The sequence below is a fragment of the Mus musculus genome, chromosome 15 (assembly GCF_000001635.26).
Source record: "Mus musculus strain C57BL/6J chromosome 15, GRCm38.p6 C57BL/6J".
Classification (NCBI taxonomy): domain Eukaryota; kingdom Metazoa; phylum Chordata; class Mammalia; order Rodentia; family Muridae; genus Mus; species Mus musculus.
Window position 1 is genome coordinate 89,752,616 of NC_000081.6, and position 17,596 is coordinate 89,770,211.

Sequence of the window (17,596 nt, forward strand, 5' to 3'; positions counted from 1 at the left end):
TACTCCACTTAAGATGATTTTGGCTGTAGGCTTCCATGTATATTGCTTTTAATGTATTGAGCTATGTCTCCTGTATCCCTAGTCTCTCCAGGACTTTTCTCACCAATGGATGTTAGATTTTTTTTAACAAAGGCACCATTCATGTATCTAATGAGAAGAATCACATGATTTCTGACCTTGAGTGTATTAGTGTAGTGAGTCACGTCTTGATTTATGAAGTGTATCCCTGGGATGGAGCTGACTTGATCATTTCAGATAATCATTTGATGTGTACTCGAATACAGTTTGCAAATACTGTATGTAAAATTTTTGTGTCATCAGAGATAATGGTCTATAATTTTATTTTGTTGTTGGATCATTATGTTGTTTTAGTACGAGTAATACTGATTTCATAAAAAGAATCTATAAAGGTTCCTTTTTCTATTTTGCAGAAGAGTTTGAGCCACATTGATTGATTACATCTTTGAGAGTCTGATAGGATTCTGCATGGAATCCACCTGTCTCTAGCCACGTTTTATTGGGAGATTTTAAATTATTACTTCTTTCTCACTGAGTGTTATAGGTCTATTTATATTATTTACTTTATCTTGATTTAACCTTAGTAGGTTGTCTGTCAATAAATCTACCCATCTCTTTTAGGTATTGCAGTTTGGTGGAATACAGATTTTAAAAGTATGTTCTTATGGTTCTCTGAATTTCTTCAGAATCTATGGTAATGTCTCTCTTGCCATCCCTAGCTGTAACTTTGGATTACCTCTTCCCTTTGTTTGGTTTGGGAGCCTGGCATGGCTGTCCCCTGAGAGGCCCTACCAGCAGCTGACTGAGACAGATGCAGATACTTGCATCCAACCATTGGACTGAAGTCAGGACCTCTGTGGTTGAATTAGGGGAAGGATTGAAGAAGCTGAAGGGGAGAGTGACCCCATAAGAAGATCAGCAGTCTCAACTAATCCAGACCCCAATGACCTTCCAGAGACGGAGCCACCAACCAGGAACATACACTGGCTGGGCTGGTCCAAGGCTCCAGTCACATAATATAGCAGAGGACTGACTTGTCTGGCCTCAGTGGGAGAAGATGCGCTTAATCCTGTAGAAACTTGAGGCCCCAGGGAAGGGGGAGTACTGATGGAGCAGGGAGCACCCTCTCAGATGCAAGGAAGAGGAATGGGATGAGGATCTGTGGGAGGGAGGGACTGGGAGGGGGCAATCACTGGAATGTAAACTAATAAAATAATTAAAATGAAAAAAAAATTAAAAAGATTAAAAAAAAAAGGATGTCATAAGTAGATTGGGCAGAGAAGCAACAATTCCAAGATCTAACTGTAAAATGTACAAACAAGCAAAATCATCATGAGACATGTAAGTGGGAGTAGAGATGAAGTGAACGTGAGAGTTCACTTCTGCTCTACAGTGAACGGTGCAGCTCTCAGATGCTCCTGGCTCTTGCAGCAGGAGGAATTGGTCAGTAGGAGGAATTGGTCTCTGTTAATTCTATATTTCATATGCTTGTGTTCTATGATGGAGAGAAAGTTGTAAAACTTTTCACGGTAGACTTTCTGATGCCTGGACTCCATCTCACCTTTTTTCCCCTGAAGGCAGAGTAGTGTACCCCTTACAGTTTCTACTGCTCTCCCCGAGGAAACTTGATTTGGCCAGAGTGGGGTCAGTCTTCTGGCTAGGTGCCAGTTCTCAGCGTTCCCACCTACTGTCCTGTGGGAACCCCCAACCCCCACTTGACATTTCTAGACCTCATATCCTGTAGAATACTTTTATCTTTTCTTTTCTTCCCCTGCATATATTGAATACTTCCTTTGTGGCCCTCTTTCTTAGCTGATATTTGTTTTCCAATGAGGACATAGTGGCAGTGAAAAAAAAAGGAATTAAGATTAAAAAACACGATAAGCTCATATTTGTATATAGTGTTAGTAATAACAGCGAAAACAGGAAAAACCATGATACCACAGAGGGAATGGCTTAAAAATGTTATTATAGGATGCACATCGGTAGCAAAATGGTTATTGTAATAAAGAAAGTTAGTAATCTCCCATCTGACTTAGCTCCAGATGACTTACAGTTTTCATCTATGGTGTGTGTTGTGCGCTCTCACCAATTGGTTTCATCTATGGAGTTGTGCTGTGCACTAGGGCTCCAGATCTGCCTGGCCTGCGTATCTGCTACTTTATACTCTCAGGCTTCACACGTCTTCAGTTCCTGTATCTCGCATCATACTTCTCATCTGCTGCATCAACTCATCCCTGTCACAACAGCTATGAGAAAAAAGAAGCACTGAGAACTTTAGTACACTGTTGGTGGGATGTAGGTTGGTGACACCTTTATAGAAAAGAGAACAAAGTTTCCTAAGAGATTACAAAGTAGAACTTCCCTATGACTCACTAATCTCCTTCTGGGTACCAACTCAAGGGAGGGTGCACCTTTACCTCCTAAGATATCTGCACTGCCTTGCTCATTGCAGCATCACCCACAAAGCAGTCTGAGAGTCCACTGAGAACAAATAAGAATGCGTGGCACATATACAGTGAAGAGTTATTTTTAACGCAACATGTCACAATTAATTGTGTCAAACCTCTACTGTAGTGGGCCATTTAGCAGTCAGTACTTCTATAGGAAATAACACATTGGGAGTAAAACTGGGTTAATACTAGGAGCACTGACAGTCTAAGGAAAAGAATGAATGGCTGGCTCTGACTTCTGGTCCACAGCCAAATGGACAAATATGTATTTGGCAAATATATTTTGTAACGTTGTAAATTGTACCATTGCTCCAGCCAAACTGGATACAGATTTGAACTTATCAGAATGTCTATGACTATCAAATACATCTACAATAATTCAATTAATGGTAGAATTCAAATTTTGTGGCAAAATTGTTGTGGTATAATAATGCAATTACTATAGTTAATTATAGTAATACATATTAGTATACCAACAGTATATAATATATTATAATACTATAATTATTATATGAACATACATTATTATGTTAATAATACTAATTATATTTATTCTAATTATGATTAATTATAGTTATCAGGTTATAATTGTGAGAAAAAAGAATTTTAAATTTAGATTATAAGTTGCTTAAGCAAGTTTCTCCTGAGTAGTTAATTCTTAACAGTGTCCCTCCTTTTTTGCTAACATATTTGACTTTTTCCTTTTAGTAATAAATGAGCTTGTTCAATTATGTTTGTCTTTGAGGCTTATAGAGCATGCCACAGAAATAATGACTTTCCCCAAGTTGGCAGAAGGAAATAAGTGTTGGTTGGTCTAAGCAGGATCACTGTGTGCCTTAATCTGTTTTGAGAGCCTCACTACAGGGAGAGCGGTCAATAAGTGTCTGTAAGCAGTTCAAGAAGGCTCAGAAGTTGGAGTGGCAGCAAGAAAGCAGCTTGAAAAACTAGGGGTATAACATGAACAAATTTAAAATGACCAAAGGGAATTTAAACTTTGAGCCTTTAGTTATAATAATTTTAATTATTTTCATAAAGTACTAGTAGCCAGTTCTTATAACTGTTACCAATAGAAGATTAATAACCTAGAAGAACTGCATTAATTTAAGTAGAGATTTAACATAAATATGATAAACTTGGAACTTTGAAGTTTTAATATTGTATGTGTCACCATTAAGTCTTAACTTTCTCATACCTTAAATCATATAACTGACATCCTCACGGCATCTATAAATGTTTTTCTTTCTATTCTGGAAACACCCAGTCATTTCAACCTTTATTCCAACTTCCAAAAACCATGTAAATGTAAATGGATATTATATACAACATAATATATATTTAATTCATAAATATGTCTACTTAAATCTGGGCATGCCACACATCCATTTATACCAGTGGTTTTCAACGTCACCAATGCTGTGACCCCTTAATACAGTTCCTCCTGTTGTGGTGAGCCCCCCCGCCATAACATTGCTACTTTACAGCTATAATTTTGCTACTGTTATGAATTGTAAATACTGATATTCAGGATATCTGATATGCGATCCCCCCAAAGGGCTTTAAACCTTCATATATACATCCTTTTTTTGTTAAAAATCTTTTATACATATGCTTATTTAACTTTTTTATTTACTGTTTTTTTCCTTAATATTATGAGACATAGGTGTTTATTTCCTTATTTTTTGATCGCCAATGGAGCATAAAGGAAGAGTAAAATCAATTTTTTAAATCAGCGTGTTAATTTGAGTGTTCTCCAAATCTGTTCATGAGCTTTTCTTACCACAGGAGGAGGCCTGTTAGCTCCAGCACAAGGCAAGGTCTTAGTTTTACACTTGGCTTGTACTCAGAGGCCTCACCAGAATTTGTCTTTTCTTAAGTCAACAAAACAAACAAGGTGGCAGCGATCTGTGTATATTCTGGCTACTGGAAGGCAACTTTAATTTGTTTCTCAGGGACTCCGAAGCAACAGTAACAGCATGCTGAGGCCTGAAGGATTCCTCAGGACTTAATTCACTTTGTTAAGCCTCTGTCTTACAGTTCTTTTTATTTTCTGCCAGTTCTCAGGATCTGACTGTCCCTTTCCTGGAGACCATGTACAATGTGCAGCAACAATGATTAGACTTTGATCTCAGTCATCCTCATTTACCTAACTGCTCTTCAACACAGGATTAAATAAAGAGAAACGATGTTACCGAACACTTTCAGACTTCTTCATGTTCTTGGTCCTTATTGGTCACCATGAGTCAGTGTGTTCCCCGAGTTTGTACGTTCTGTTTCCAAATCCAAACTGCTTCACAATTTGAGTATTCCCATGGTGGGCACCATTTCCTAGGGCCACTGCAGCCAACTGCATCATAGGAACATCCTGGGAAGGAGGGTAAGGGTAGACAGAGACAAAGCACTCTGGATTTGGGTCAAGAAATAACAGATCTGACTTTTTTTCCACTGGTGTTTATGTATTGTTTGGCTAGATGCCAGAGGTAGTATCACAAGCAGAGATAACCACCTTCTCTGTGTTCTTTGTGTTCTTCCTTTTGTCCTCCCTGCTTTTGTGGCTTTGCTTTACACTGGAGGACATTTCTTCTAGGCTTTTTCTCGTGCCTGACGTCTCCCACAGTAGAGAGCCACATCTGAAATAAGAGTTTGTGCTTGAGAAAGAACTACAGATCCCTTGGACCGCAAGAAAAAAATAAATATCCAGTCCCAACACATTGGAGAAATAAAATGCTCTTAAAGTTTATAGGAAACCTCTTTATCTGAATGATCATGTATATACCTAAAATAATCTAAATTATTGTGAATATAGCCCAACTAGTTAGAATAACTTGAAGAAATAAATACCATGATGATAGTGAAAATGGTCTATCTAACACAAGAGTCTTTTTCCCAGTGCCAGAGGAAAGCCTTCTTTCCTAGTTCAGGTGACAGCTAAATTTACAAATGTGTACTTATGTTTTGTCTTTGCAATGGAGAAAAAAAAAAGACAGGTTGAGAATCTCTCTCTCTCTCTCTCTCTCTCTCTCTCTCTCTCTCTCTCTCTCCTGGTTTTGTCCAGATTATAAACAAATTAGTCTTTCAAATTCTATGTGGGTTGTGTCATTTTTATTAATGTGGGTGAACTGTTGTGTCCATCTGTGTATTCAGATTTAAAAAAAAAGCTCTTCTTCCACGGCCTCACAGTATTTACATTAAACTCAGAGCTTTAAGGATGTTTCAGGCAAGTACTCTGCCTCTGGGGCACAACCCTGGCATCCAAATCCAAAATAGAAGCCTAAGAATTTGAGTTCTTTATGACATTGGACTAGCTGCTGCTTTATATTTCCTTGGTAGATTCTGATAAAGATATTGAAAAATGAGTGATTCTGCAGTTGGGAATATGCACATAAAATACTCAGTGTAAGTGTATTCAGTGGATGTGTTCATTTGTCAGAGAAACTGAAGACTTTTGAAGACACAGAAAAGTGGCACTGAAAAGCTACCTTTTCCTACAAATCAGTTGGACTCACTTCTATTAGTAAATGATATGTAGAGGCAGGAACACTTTTGTTTTATACTTCCTCTTTCTATTCTTTTGCCTACAAAAGAATATTTATACTGGACTAAAAGAATTGAGTGTAAGACACATGGCCAAGGAAGGCAGACGTGAACATGGGAGACTGTTAGCTGGGAAGCTTCGTAGGCTAAAGGAACAGCTCTTGCACGGTGTGCAGCTCCTTGTCCCAGTCTGTCAGAACCTGCACCATCCCTCCCCACTTCCTGTTGTGGTAAATCTCCAACCCAAATATGCCCCATCAACGAAAACACGACTCAATTAATATGAATACATGCTGTGCGCCTTGATTGGGTAGATCTACTGGTACACTACCATCTTCCACGTCTATGAGGCCCCTTAGAACTTGCAGTTTCTCCAGGCCATGTGCTTCTGCTCTGCTTTTCTTCTTCCTCCTCCTCTGAGTCCTCTCCCTCTTCCATTTTCTCCTTCTTCTCTCTCCCCATCTTCTGCTCCACCTTCCCTCTCTCTGCCTAATCAACAGCTCTCCTTTATTTTACAAATTAAGGTGGGAAGCAGGTTTACAGGAAATCACCTGAGTGCTGACTCATTCTTTGTTCACATCCACTCACAGGAGAAGGGAATTAACATCAAATATAACTAGCCCGAGGGCTATCCGAAACACTTCCTGTCCCTTTACTTTGCTCTACATATGTTTCAGATATTTTTGCTCCTTTTAGAATAGTTGTGTGTTCCACTTCTACTATCAGCTGATCTTTATAGGTAATAATTATTAAAAATTCAGAAGAAAAAAATTAAAAGAAGCCATGTCCTGGTGGCTTAGTTTGAAGACAGAAAGATGTTCTTTGGCTCTATGGATACTGAGTGGCACATAAAAGTATTTTTTTTCCCTTGAAAATAGCTCTTGACACCAAAGAGAATGAATTTTTTGGACCTTGCAGCCAAGTGAGTGATAGCCTTTGAGATCATTTGATGTATGGACTTAGCCTGATCACCTACCGTGTACTCAGGATTTTTAAGTTTAACTTGAATTTAAGATAACAGTGTGTAGTAGTCAGTGTTCTATTGCTATGAAGAGATACCATGACCACAGCAAGTCTTAGAAAGAAAAACAGTTCATTGGAGCTGGCTTTCAGTTCAGAGGTTTAGTCGATTGTTATGGTAGGGGAGCATGGTGGCAGACAGACAGACAGAGACACTGGTCCTTACTGAGCTTTTGAAGCTTCAAAGTCCACGCCCAGTGACGCACCTCCTCCAACAAGGCCACACCTCCCAATTCCCCTCAGATAGTTCTCAGCAGTATAAAGCTGGGCCCTTACTTTTGAAGGTAGAGACAGTGGTCATGGTGTCAAGGATCAAGGTAAGCTGGTGCAGATACTGAGACCTAAGAGATGTAGACAGATCCACCTCATATCTGGAGGCCCATAGCCTCTGTAAGATGTTTATTTTTTTTTTCTTTCTTAAAAATTATATTTATTCATTCATTGTACTTGTGTACATGTGTGGGCACGTGCAAATGACACTGCATACGTGTGGGGGACAGAGAACAAGCTAGAGGAGTCCATTCTCTCCTTCCACTGTTAATCTAGGGATCTTGATCAGGGTTTTTCTCTGCCAGTAAAAGAACTAAATGGTAGGGGGGAAATCTTATGCTCCACAGATTGGAGAGGGGGAAGTATTTTCAGAGGCTGAGGTCTAAACTCTCTGAAGAGCTTCCTTTTCCCAATTTAGGATAGGTTACTTTGCAGAAAGACAGAATGGTTGCTCTTTGTTTTAAGCTGTCAGTCTCTTGTGCCAACTCAGTGGCCATCTGAGAAGTGAGCCACTTTTATGACCTCGCCATGGCCCATCTCCCTATCTGTCTGCTACCAGGGAATCTAACTCCTGGTCTCATACAGCTATGGAAGTCTTGGGTATTCAACTCAGGTTAAAAGGCTTGGCAGCAGGTTCTGCTGTGCGCTGAGCCTGATGAGTAGCTCCTAATTTCTTCTCTGTCATTTGTACTGGCTAGTTTTGTGTCAACTTGACACAGGCTGGAGTTATCACAGAGAAAGGAGCTTCAGTTGAGGAAATGCCTCCATGAGATACAACTATAAGGGATTTTCTTAATTAGTGATCAAGGGGGAAAGGCCCCTTGTGGGTGGGACCATCTCTGGGCTGGTAGTCTTGGTTCTATAAGAGAGCAGGCTGAGCAAGCCAGGGGAAGCAAGCCAGTAAAAAAACATCCCTCCATGCCCTCTGCCTCAGCTCCTGCTTTCTAACCTGCTTGAGTTCCAGTCCTGACTTCCTTGGTGATGAACAGCAGTATGGAAGTGTAAGCCGAATAAACCCTTTCCTCCCCAACTTATTTCTTGGTCATGATGTTTGTGCAGGAATAGAAACCCTGACTAAGGCAGTCATTAAAGACCATAAAACCTTGTAAATTATGTCTTTTTGAGGGCTATCCTTTGAAGAGTTAATTACCAAAGCCCAAGTGATCACAGTGAGAAGTTTTGAGTAGGAAGGCTGACTTGACTGACAACACCTGTGACAGGTGCTGTTAAGGGGAGCCACATAGCAAACAGCTGGACTCCCACGCTTCCAGACGGAGGATGTGACCTGTGGATGGACTGGCTCTTCCATCACCAAATTCCCCCCCCCTTTTCTGTCCTATAAAACTCCAAGACACCCTGCACAAGCTTACTAGGGCTTAATGGCTGTCAGCAGTGACTTAGAACCTCTGTGATTTGAATATGTTATGTATACTCATTTTGGGTCCTTCCTCTCCTGCTCACTCTCTTTCTTTTATGTGGACCCTGGAGCTGGGGCCTTTGACCATTCAATCAGAGCATGCTCAACACCCACACACCAAGGGAAGGTCCAAGTTCAATTCAATTGCAGGTGCCCTAGACTGATGTTCTTGTTCTGACCCAGGAGTTCTTTAGTTTTGCCTACTAGGTCACTGAAATTGGGGACACCCATTACAGCTTCCTGGTCATCTTTTTCCAAGTCACTTTCTGGTTGTAGGTGATGACTTTTAAAATCAGAAACCAGTGTCACTCTTACCCTGCCTGAAATGTGGTCCAAGATCTCTCTATTCCTGGACCTGTTTGATTTGCCTGAAAACAAAACTCAAGGGATTAGTATGCCTGATGACTGAGGTTTGGACCCAATACAACACTTTGACTTTCAATGTCTCACCGACTCAGAGAACTTCATGAGGAAGAATGGCAAAAGGGTCCCATCTTTGCTATTTTGACTCCTGCTGTAGGCTTTATTCCCCCATTAATGCATTTCAAGTTTTACTGCTCAAACATCTAAACCCAATTCCCCAAACTCTCTCTCTCTCAGATACTTATCTGGCTAACAAGGCCCCTCCTTAACCAAAGCAGAACAGAAAGTTATGTTATCAAATTCCCCGGTGCCATTTAAGCACCCTGACTCTGAATGGGGTTTGACCTTCTCACTCCAGACTCTTGTATGCTTATTCTCCAACCCCTTGTCTTGGGTTGGGTGGACAACTGACTCTTGACTGGGAAAAGGAGATCATGGCTGACCAGTTCTTCCCCAATTAGGAAGTTGCTCTTCTATAACTGAGAGAAATCTCATGCTGTGATTCCAGCAGCTACTTAATAGACTCAGCTTCCTAGAGCTGAGATCATGAAATTCCTTCCTTTATTTCTGTAATTTGCTATTTGGGCCTACTTCTCTAGGCCGTAAGTACCATCTCCCCACCTCCTAAATCAATACTAATGTATGTAATTGGAGTGTCCTTTTAAGAAGAAAAGGGTATTGCAATCCATATTCCATCCGTGAAATGATGGATTCCACAGGGATTTGGAATGCCCTGATTGCGGGATGAGGTTGCTTTATTTATTTATTTGTTTATTATTATTTTATTATTTATGTATTTTTATTAGATATTTTCTTTATATATATTTCAAATGCTATCCCAAAAGTTCCATATACCCTCCCCTTGCCCTGCTCACCTACCCACCCACTCCTGCTTCTTGGCTCTGGCATTCCCCTGTACTGGGGCATATAAAGTTTGCAAGACCAAGGGGCCTCTCTTCCCAGTGATGGCCGACTAGGCCATCTTCTGCTACATATGCAGCTAGTTCAGATTGTTGTTCCACCTATAGGGTTGCAGACCCCTTTAGCTCCTTGGGTGCTCTCTCTAGCTTCTCCATTGGGGGCCCTGTGTTCCATCTTATAGATGACTGTGAACATCCACTTCTGTATTTGCCAGGCACTGGCATAGCCTCATACCAGACAGCTATACCAGGGTCCCTTCATCAAAACCTTGCTGGCATATGCAATAGTGTCTGGGTTTGGTGGCTGGTTATGGGATGGATCCCCGGGTGGGGTAGTCTCTGGATAGTCCATCCTTTATCTTGGCTCCAAACTTTGTCTCTGTAACTCCTTTCATGGGTATTTTGTTCCCTATTCTAAGGAGGAACAAAGTATCCACCCATTGGTCTTCCCTCTTCTTGATTTTCTTGTGTTTTGTAAATTGTATCTTGGGTGTTCTATGTTTCTGGGCTAATATCCACTTATCAGTGAGTGCATATCTAATGACTTCTTTTGTGATTGGGTTACCTCACTAAGGATGATATCCTTCAGATTCATCCATTTGTCCAAGAATTTCACAAATTCATTGTTTTTAATAGCTGAGTAGTACTCCAATGTGTAAATGTACCACATTTTCTGTATCCATTCCTCTGTTGAGGGACATCTGGGTTCTTTCCAGCTTCTAGCTATTATAAATAAGGCTGCTATGAACATAGTGGAGCATGTGTTTTTATTACCAGTTGGAACTTCTTTTGGGTAAATGCCCAGGAGAGGTATTGCTGGATCTTCTGGTAGTATTATGTCCAATTTTCTGAGGAACCTCCAGACTGACTTCCAGAGTGGTTGTACAAGCTTGCATTCCCACCAGCAATGGAGGAGTGTTCCTCTTTCTCCACATCCTCACCAGCATCTGCTATCACCTGAATTTTTGATCTTAGCCATTCTGATTGGTGTGAGGTAGAATCTCAGGGTTGTTTTGATTTGCATTTCCCTGATGATTAAGGATATTGAACATTTTTTCAGGTGCTTCTCAGCCATTTGGTATTCCTCAGCTGAGAATTCTTTGTTAAGCTCTGTACCCCATGACTATCCTTCCGAAAGCAATCTACAGATTCAATGCATCAAAATTCCAACTCAATTCTTCACTGATATAGAAAGGGCAATTTGCAAATTTATCTGGAAAAATAAAAAACCTAAGATAGCAAAAACTATTCTCAACAATAAAAGAACCTCTGGTGTAATCACCATGCCTGACATTAAGTTGTACTACAGAGCAATTGTGATAAAAACTGCATGGTACTGGTATAGCGACAGACAAGTAGGCCAATGGAATATAATTTAAGACCCAGAAATGAACCCACACACCTATGGTCACTTGATCTTTGACATGGGAGCTAAAACCATCCCGTGGAAAAAAGACAGCATTTTCAACAAATGGTGCTGGCACAACTGGTGGTTATCATGTAGAAGAATGCGAATTGATCCAATCTTATCTCCTTGTACAAAGCTCAAGTCTAAGTGGATCAAAGACCTCCACATAAGACCAGAGATACTGAAATTAATGGAGGAAAAAGTGGGGAAAAGCCTCAAAGATATGGGCACAGGGGAAAAATTCCTAAACAGAACAGCAATGGCTTGTGCTGTAAGATCAAAAATTGACAAATGGGACCTCATAAAATTGCAAAGCCTCTGTAAGGCAAAAAACACTGTCAATAAGACAAAAAGGCCACCAACAGATTGGGAAAGGATTTTTACCAATCCTAAATCTGATAGGGGACTAATATCCAATATATACAAAGAGCTCAAGGAGTGGGGTTGCTTTATTATGGGGCACAAGCAGGAAACAACCATATGGTTTGCTACTATCTTGGCTGGGGAACCTCACTAAGATGGAAGCAACCATGTGATTTGGCTGCCATCTTGGCACAAGGCAAAGTGGTAGCACTCTTACAACTTCATGGTCTCACTGAGTCCTCTGCGAATCCCTGCGAATCCTCTTATATTAAATGAAAGAGGCAATGCCAAACCTCTAAGATATATATTTTGTGATTTTGATGTCTTATTTTAATTTTGATACCGTGTTTTTAAAGGATGTATCACTGGCCTCTGTGGAAGACCTAAAACTGTCCCCTGCCACATGTCTCCAACACTGGCATACTAACACATGGAGCTTATGCGTTGCGATTCACAGAACCCAACCCAGACTCGAAGGATAAATTGATGAGTGAAGTCAAGCTTCTGTCACTCAAGAGCTGTTAATGGTAGGCTCTGCTGACTCTCAGTGATTGTTATTTTTGCCTAGCATCTCCAGGTGCATTTCATCTCGCTGAAACAAAATGTTCTTTTCCATCTCCATTCCTTTTTGTCCTGCATATGTTAGTTTTTGTTCCTGCCCACTCTAAAAACCTGTTTACGAAAGATCTCTATGTTGTTTCCATTTCACAATGAAAGCTATAATAATATAATCCCAACAAACAACAGTACTTAGAATCTTGGTTTATTAAAATGCCTTATATATGATTGATTATGTATATGTAGACAGTCTACATGTGATTTTGGTTTGTTTTATATAGCATGTGCTTACAACCAATTTGACCTACAAGTCATATCAACTAAAGTTGATAACTTGGCTTAATTTCATCTTGTTCAAGTAAAACTAAAATAAAAAAAAAAGAGAGAGTTCCGGCAGAGAGCACAGCGAGCTCGGGAGTGTGGCCTTCTTCGCCCCGGGCCCCTCACGGCCTCGGCCCGCGCCGGGTGAGCCCGAGGGGCCCGGGAGCAGCCTCGGTCCCTACTCTGCGGACGCCAGGAGCCCTCGCCCTCGAGGCAGCCACCGGCTAGGCCACGTGGCCATTCCGCAGCGACTCTTGCCCTGCCAACGATGCGCCTGCATGGCGGCGGCCTCCCCGACTCCACCGGCGCCCTCTCTCCAGGGCCGGGCCCACCGAGGAGTCCCAGCCAGGCCTTCGAGGACGCCTCGAAAGTGGCGGCGAGCGTGGCATGGCGGGAAGAATGGCATCCACCTGAAGGCCAAGGCTGGGCCTTCGGGGCTTCTGCGGCCTGAGGCGGCGGGTCTGAGCAAGAACACTCTGCCATCGCCGCCGGCTCGGGACGGGAAGCCCACCCGTGGCCGAGCACGCAGACCTGGATGAACCGAGGCCTCGATGGGCCTGGACGAAGGTGAACGGGGCCCCGAATCACGGCGAGAGGAACGATCGATTCTTGGGCCGCGGGTCTTCCCTCCACCCGAGAGAAGCCGAGACGCGACAACCGCAGGCGGCCATTCGGAAACGCTGTCGCCGTAGAAGGCCTGTGTATATAATATGAAAAAGCTGCTCTCAACCTTTCCCCCGACCCTTTTTAGACTTCTGGCTAAATCTGGACGTCTAACTGTAGAGATTGCCGACGCAGGGTAAAGGAGAGGTAGGAGATGACGTGAATACCCAGTCGCCATAAAAAGAAGATCGTGGACACGTCTTCTGCAAGTGATTTTGAAATGGAATTGTTTAGGCCACCTCTAGAAAGACCCAGGAGCGACACTCGTCCCTGTTTGTTCAGTACCTTAGAAGATCCAGCAGGAGGAGGAAGAGGCCCGGAGCCAGATTGGTCATGTGAAGAAGACGTGTCTCTCTTTTTTATCCTATTGTATTGTGTATGCATTTTAGTCCGCATTTCTTACCCTCCACACCATGTTTGCGTGTGTGCCTGTGTGTGTGTATTTGAGTGTGTTTGAAAATGCCAGGTTTTGGGGGTAATGTCTTTTTAGCTGCTCTGAAGTGCCTGCCATATTTTATAAGTAGTAAAACATGCTGTAAATACCTTTTTGTTAGGATTCATTTGAATTATTGTTTGGAGAAGAAAAGCCAAACCTCTCCTGAGTTGACCGCATTGTGTTTGTGCCCTGGTTCCCAGAAGGAAATCCAGAGCTCTAAGCTACTGTGGTCCGTGGGTGGAAAGGAACCACTATCCCCACTATCCCATTTTGTTTGGCTTTTCTTTGTACATAGTGTGTGTAAAGGACAAAGGGGTCCTAATTTACAACATCTAGTCACTCTAGATGTTAAAGAGGTTGCCAGTGTATGACAAAGTAGAGTTAGTAGAACAACATTTTTTTTTTTTTTTTTTTTTTTTTTTTTTTTTTACATTTTGTGTTAAAGTTGTAATTACTCTTGTTACGTGTGCCGTTTACTGACTGCTGTGTATATATTGGACAACAGTCCTTACTTGAAACATCTGGTCTATCTAGATGTTTAGAAGTGCCCAACGTATGTTAAATGTAGAGGTAGTGAAATATCACTTTGTAAATATCTTTTTGCAAACACTCATGAGTCGTTGTCTTTGGGGAGTGGGGTGATGAGCCCCTCTGAGCAGTACTGTCTTTACTTGCTCCGGGGTTTGGAGGAGGTGTTGGGAGGCAGTGACAACGGCCATGTAGTGTGTGTGTATATGGGACCTTTTCAGATGCCATTTTTATATTCTTGCATTTTGTTTTGCTGTGTGTATACTGTATATAATGGACAAATATGTCTAAATTTTCAACATCTAGACTCTAGATGTTAAAGAGGTTGCCAATGTATGACAAAGTAGTAAATTTAGCACATAGTGAACACCGTTAAAATTCATAGAAAATTTTGTTCTGTAAATGGCTTGGGGATAGGATTTGCTCAGCTGTATCTAAGCATTACACATACCTATATTTGTCTATTGGTTTGAAGGGAGAAGAAAGTGGGTCGAAGCCCAAATGGTTATATTTAGAAGATACCTCAGATAATAACCATTGCTTTGCATACAGTTTTATTTACCAGTGCCATGTCAATATCAGATAAGTTCTTACATGAAACATCTAGTCTTTTAGATATCTGAAAGTGCTTGATACATTTAAAGGTACAGGTAATAGAATAATATTTTTTGTATATAGTTTTTTTAAACTGGAGAAATGCTGTGTGTAGAAGTAGAATTGTTAACCCGCCTCTGAGAACAGTGTACCGGCTGTGCTTGTTCAGTGGATCAAGGAGGTGGGAGGGAAGGAACTGCAAAAAGATTCCATTTGTGTGCTAGACATTTCTAGCTTACCCATCCCCCTGTGTGTTGTGTGCATCTCATGTAACTTTGCTATGCTGTATATATTGTACATACTGGACAAACGAGTCCTATGATATCTAGTCTCTAGGTATTAAAGAGGTTGCCAATGTATGACAAAAGTAGTTAGTAAACTCACACATTCTGTATACTCTGTTAGTTCATAGCAAGGTTGTCTTCTGAAGAGTTGTGAAAGTGTATCATCCAAGTGACGGGTGCCTATGTCACGGGACACAAGATGGGCTGAAGGGGAAGAAAGGTCGGAGACCAGAATGTCCTCACCAGAAGACACTTGGAGATCTAACTAGTTACATGTGCGTGGTTTCAGTACTACTATGTATATAGGGGACAAATTCATGTCCTCATCTGAAACATCTAGTCCTTCTAGGTGTTTAGAAGTGCACAAAGTATGTTAAAAGTAGACATAGTAAATAATACGTGTTGTAGATTCTGTTTAAACTCATGGTGAAGTGTTGTCTTTTGGAACTAGAAAGAGAAACTGCTTCTGAGCAATGCAGCCTTGCTTGTGCAGGTCTAGGAGGGAGGAAGAAAGAAAATGAATGAAGAGCCTAATGCTGATGCAAGTTTGGTAATACAAGGTGTCTTAGTCAGGGTTTCTATTCCTGCACAAACATCATGACCAAGAAGCAGTTGGGGAGGAAAGGGTTTATTCAGCTTACACTTCCATACTGCTGTTCATCACCAAGGAAGTCAGGACTGGAACTCAAGCAGGTCAGGAAGCAGGAGCTGATGCAGAGGCCATGGAGGGATGTTCTTTACTGGCTTGCCTCCCCTGGCTTGCTCAGCCTGCTCTCTTATAGAACCAAAACTACCAGCCCAGAGATGGCACCACCCACAAGGGGCCTTTCCCCCTTGATCACTAATTGAGAAAATGCCTTACAGTTGGATCTCATGGAGGCATTTCCTCAACCGAAGCTCCTTTCTCTGTGATAACTCCAGCTGTGTCAAGTTGACACAAAACTAGCCAGTACACAAGGTTATCCATTGTTGCTTATATCTGTGCATCTTACTTTGCAATGTATAGAAAACATAGGTCCAAATTTGCAGCACCCAGTCTTCCTAGACTGTAAAGGTGCCAGTGTGTGACAAAGTAGAGTTAGTGAAAAGACATATTTATAGATTATGTTAAAATTTGTAGGAAAAAACCTTAAAACCACTTAGGAAGTGTTAATATTCCACAAAAACATGACAGATGTATACACATGTCCCCTGGGGGGGAGAGAACTGGAAGAGGGGCTGGACCAGAACCTTGCTGTTTAGAAGGCAGTCTGAGATGGCATGGTGTATTCTTGGTTATCAAAATCCCTGTGTAGTGTGGGGTTTTTAATTGGTGAATATTCACAATGTGGGGAAAGCATGGTACATACTGTATAATCTCAATTACCCAAGTGTGCGTACGCTTGCAGGATCTAGAACAACACATCGAGCTGAGCTGCTTGTGACTGGGTGACTTTGTTCTTGCTTTCTTGTTTCCTGTAATGCATATACTAAAAAAAAATAAACAAAAGCTTCTTTAAAGAAAAAAAAAAAGAAAAGAAAAGTAAGAATGACCATGGAAAATGGTTCTAAATATTTATTTGGAACAATTAATGTGAAAAATTTTTAAATGTGAGTTTTTAAATTTAAAATATTTCAGTCCGTATCTAATGACAAGACATAGAAAACTCATACCATTCTGATCAAAATGTAATCTATCACTCCATGCTTGTACTGTTTTCTGAGTCTTCGCCGACTGCTAAATTTATCACGGCCACTTAGGTGGACCATTCTCTGAGGCACTCCAACAGCTGCACTCTCTGCATTGCTCTCTTTTTTCTTCAGTTTGAAATAGTTAAGAGAGATTTAGACCCTGAAACTTCTAGCAGTCTGGATGACCTCTGAAAATGTAATTAATAAAAGCCTCTCAACTCATTATTTCTTCTTCTTCTTCTTTTTCTTCTTCTTCTTCTTCTTCTTCTTCTTCTTCTTCTTCTTCTTCTTCTTCTTCTTCTTCTTCTTCTTCTTCTTCTTCTTCTTCTTCTTCTTCTTCCTTTTTTCTTTTTCACTCTTCTACTCTGAGCATTTTTCCCCCTGAAACTCAAACTAGAACCTCTGAACTGCAGCTTTCTTTGCTTCAGTTAACCTCTCTTTTTACCAGTTCTCAAAAACCTTAAAGAAATTTCAGATCAGCCAAACATCCTTCAGGACTAAATTGATTCTTTGCCTGATTCAGTACTTCAAAGTTAAAGAGGGCTAGGTCCACTGAGTACTGCTAAAGGCAGTATGTGTACCCTCTTCCAGGAACAGTGCATGGACCAGACAATTTCAATGATGTCCTTCTGGCTCCCCCCCTTATCATGCCTTCCCTCATTAGCCTCATATTTCTGGTTGCTTCCTGGGACTGCATCCCTTAAATTAACCAGACCCCCTCTTATGCTCTATACTCATACAGGTATACTCCACGTAAAGTTTCCCTGCACAACAGCTC

General features: G+C 41.2%; 1 long non-coding RNA gene across 1 annotated transcript; it reads left to right on the forward strand.

Annotated features, from left to right (window-relative positions):
* The first annotated feature begins 14,999 nt into the window (after positions 1 to 14,999).
* Positions 15,000 to 16,627, forward strand: Gm19378 (predicted gene, 19378). The gene is made up of 2 exons (NR_165497.1): positions 15,000 to 15,707; positions 16,106 to 16,627. It is a non-coding gene; the product is annotated as a predicted gene, 19378 (long non-coding RNA).
* The last annotated feature ends 969 nt before the right edge of the window (positions 16,628 to 17,596 follow it).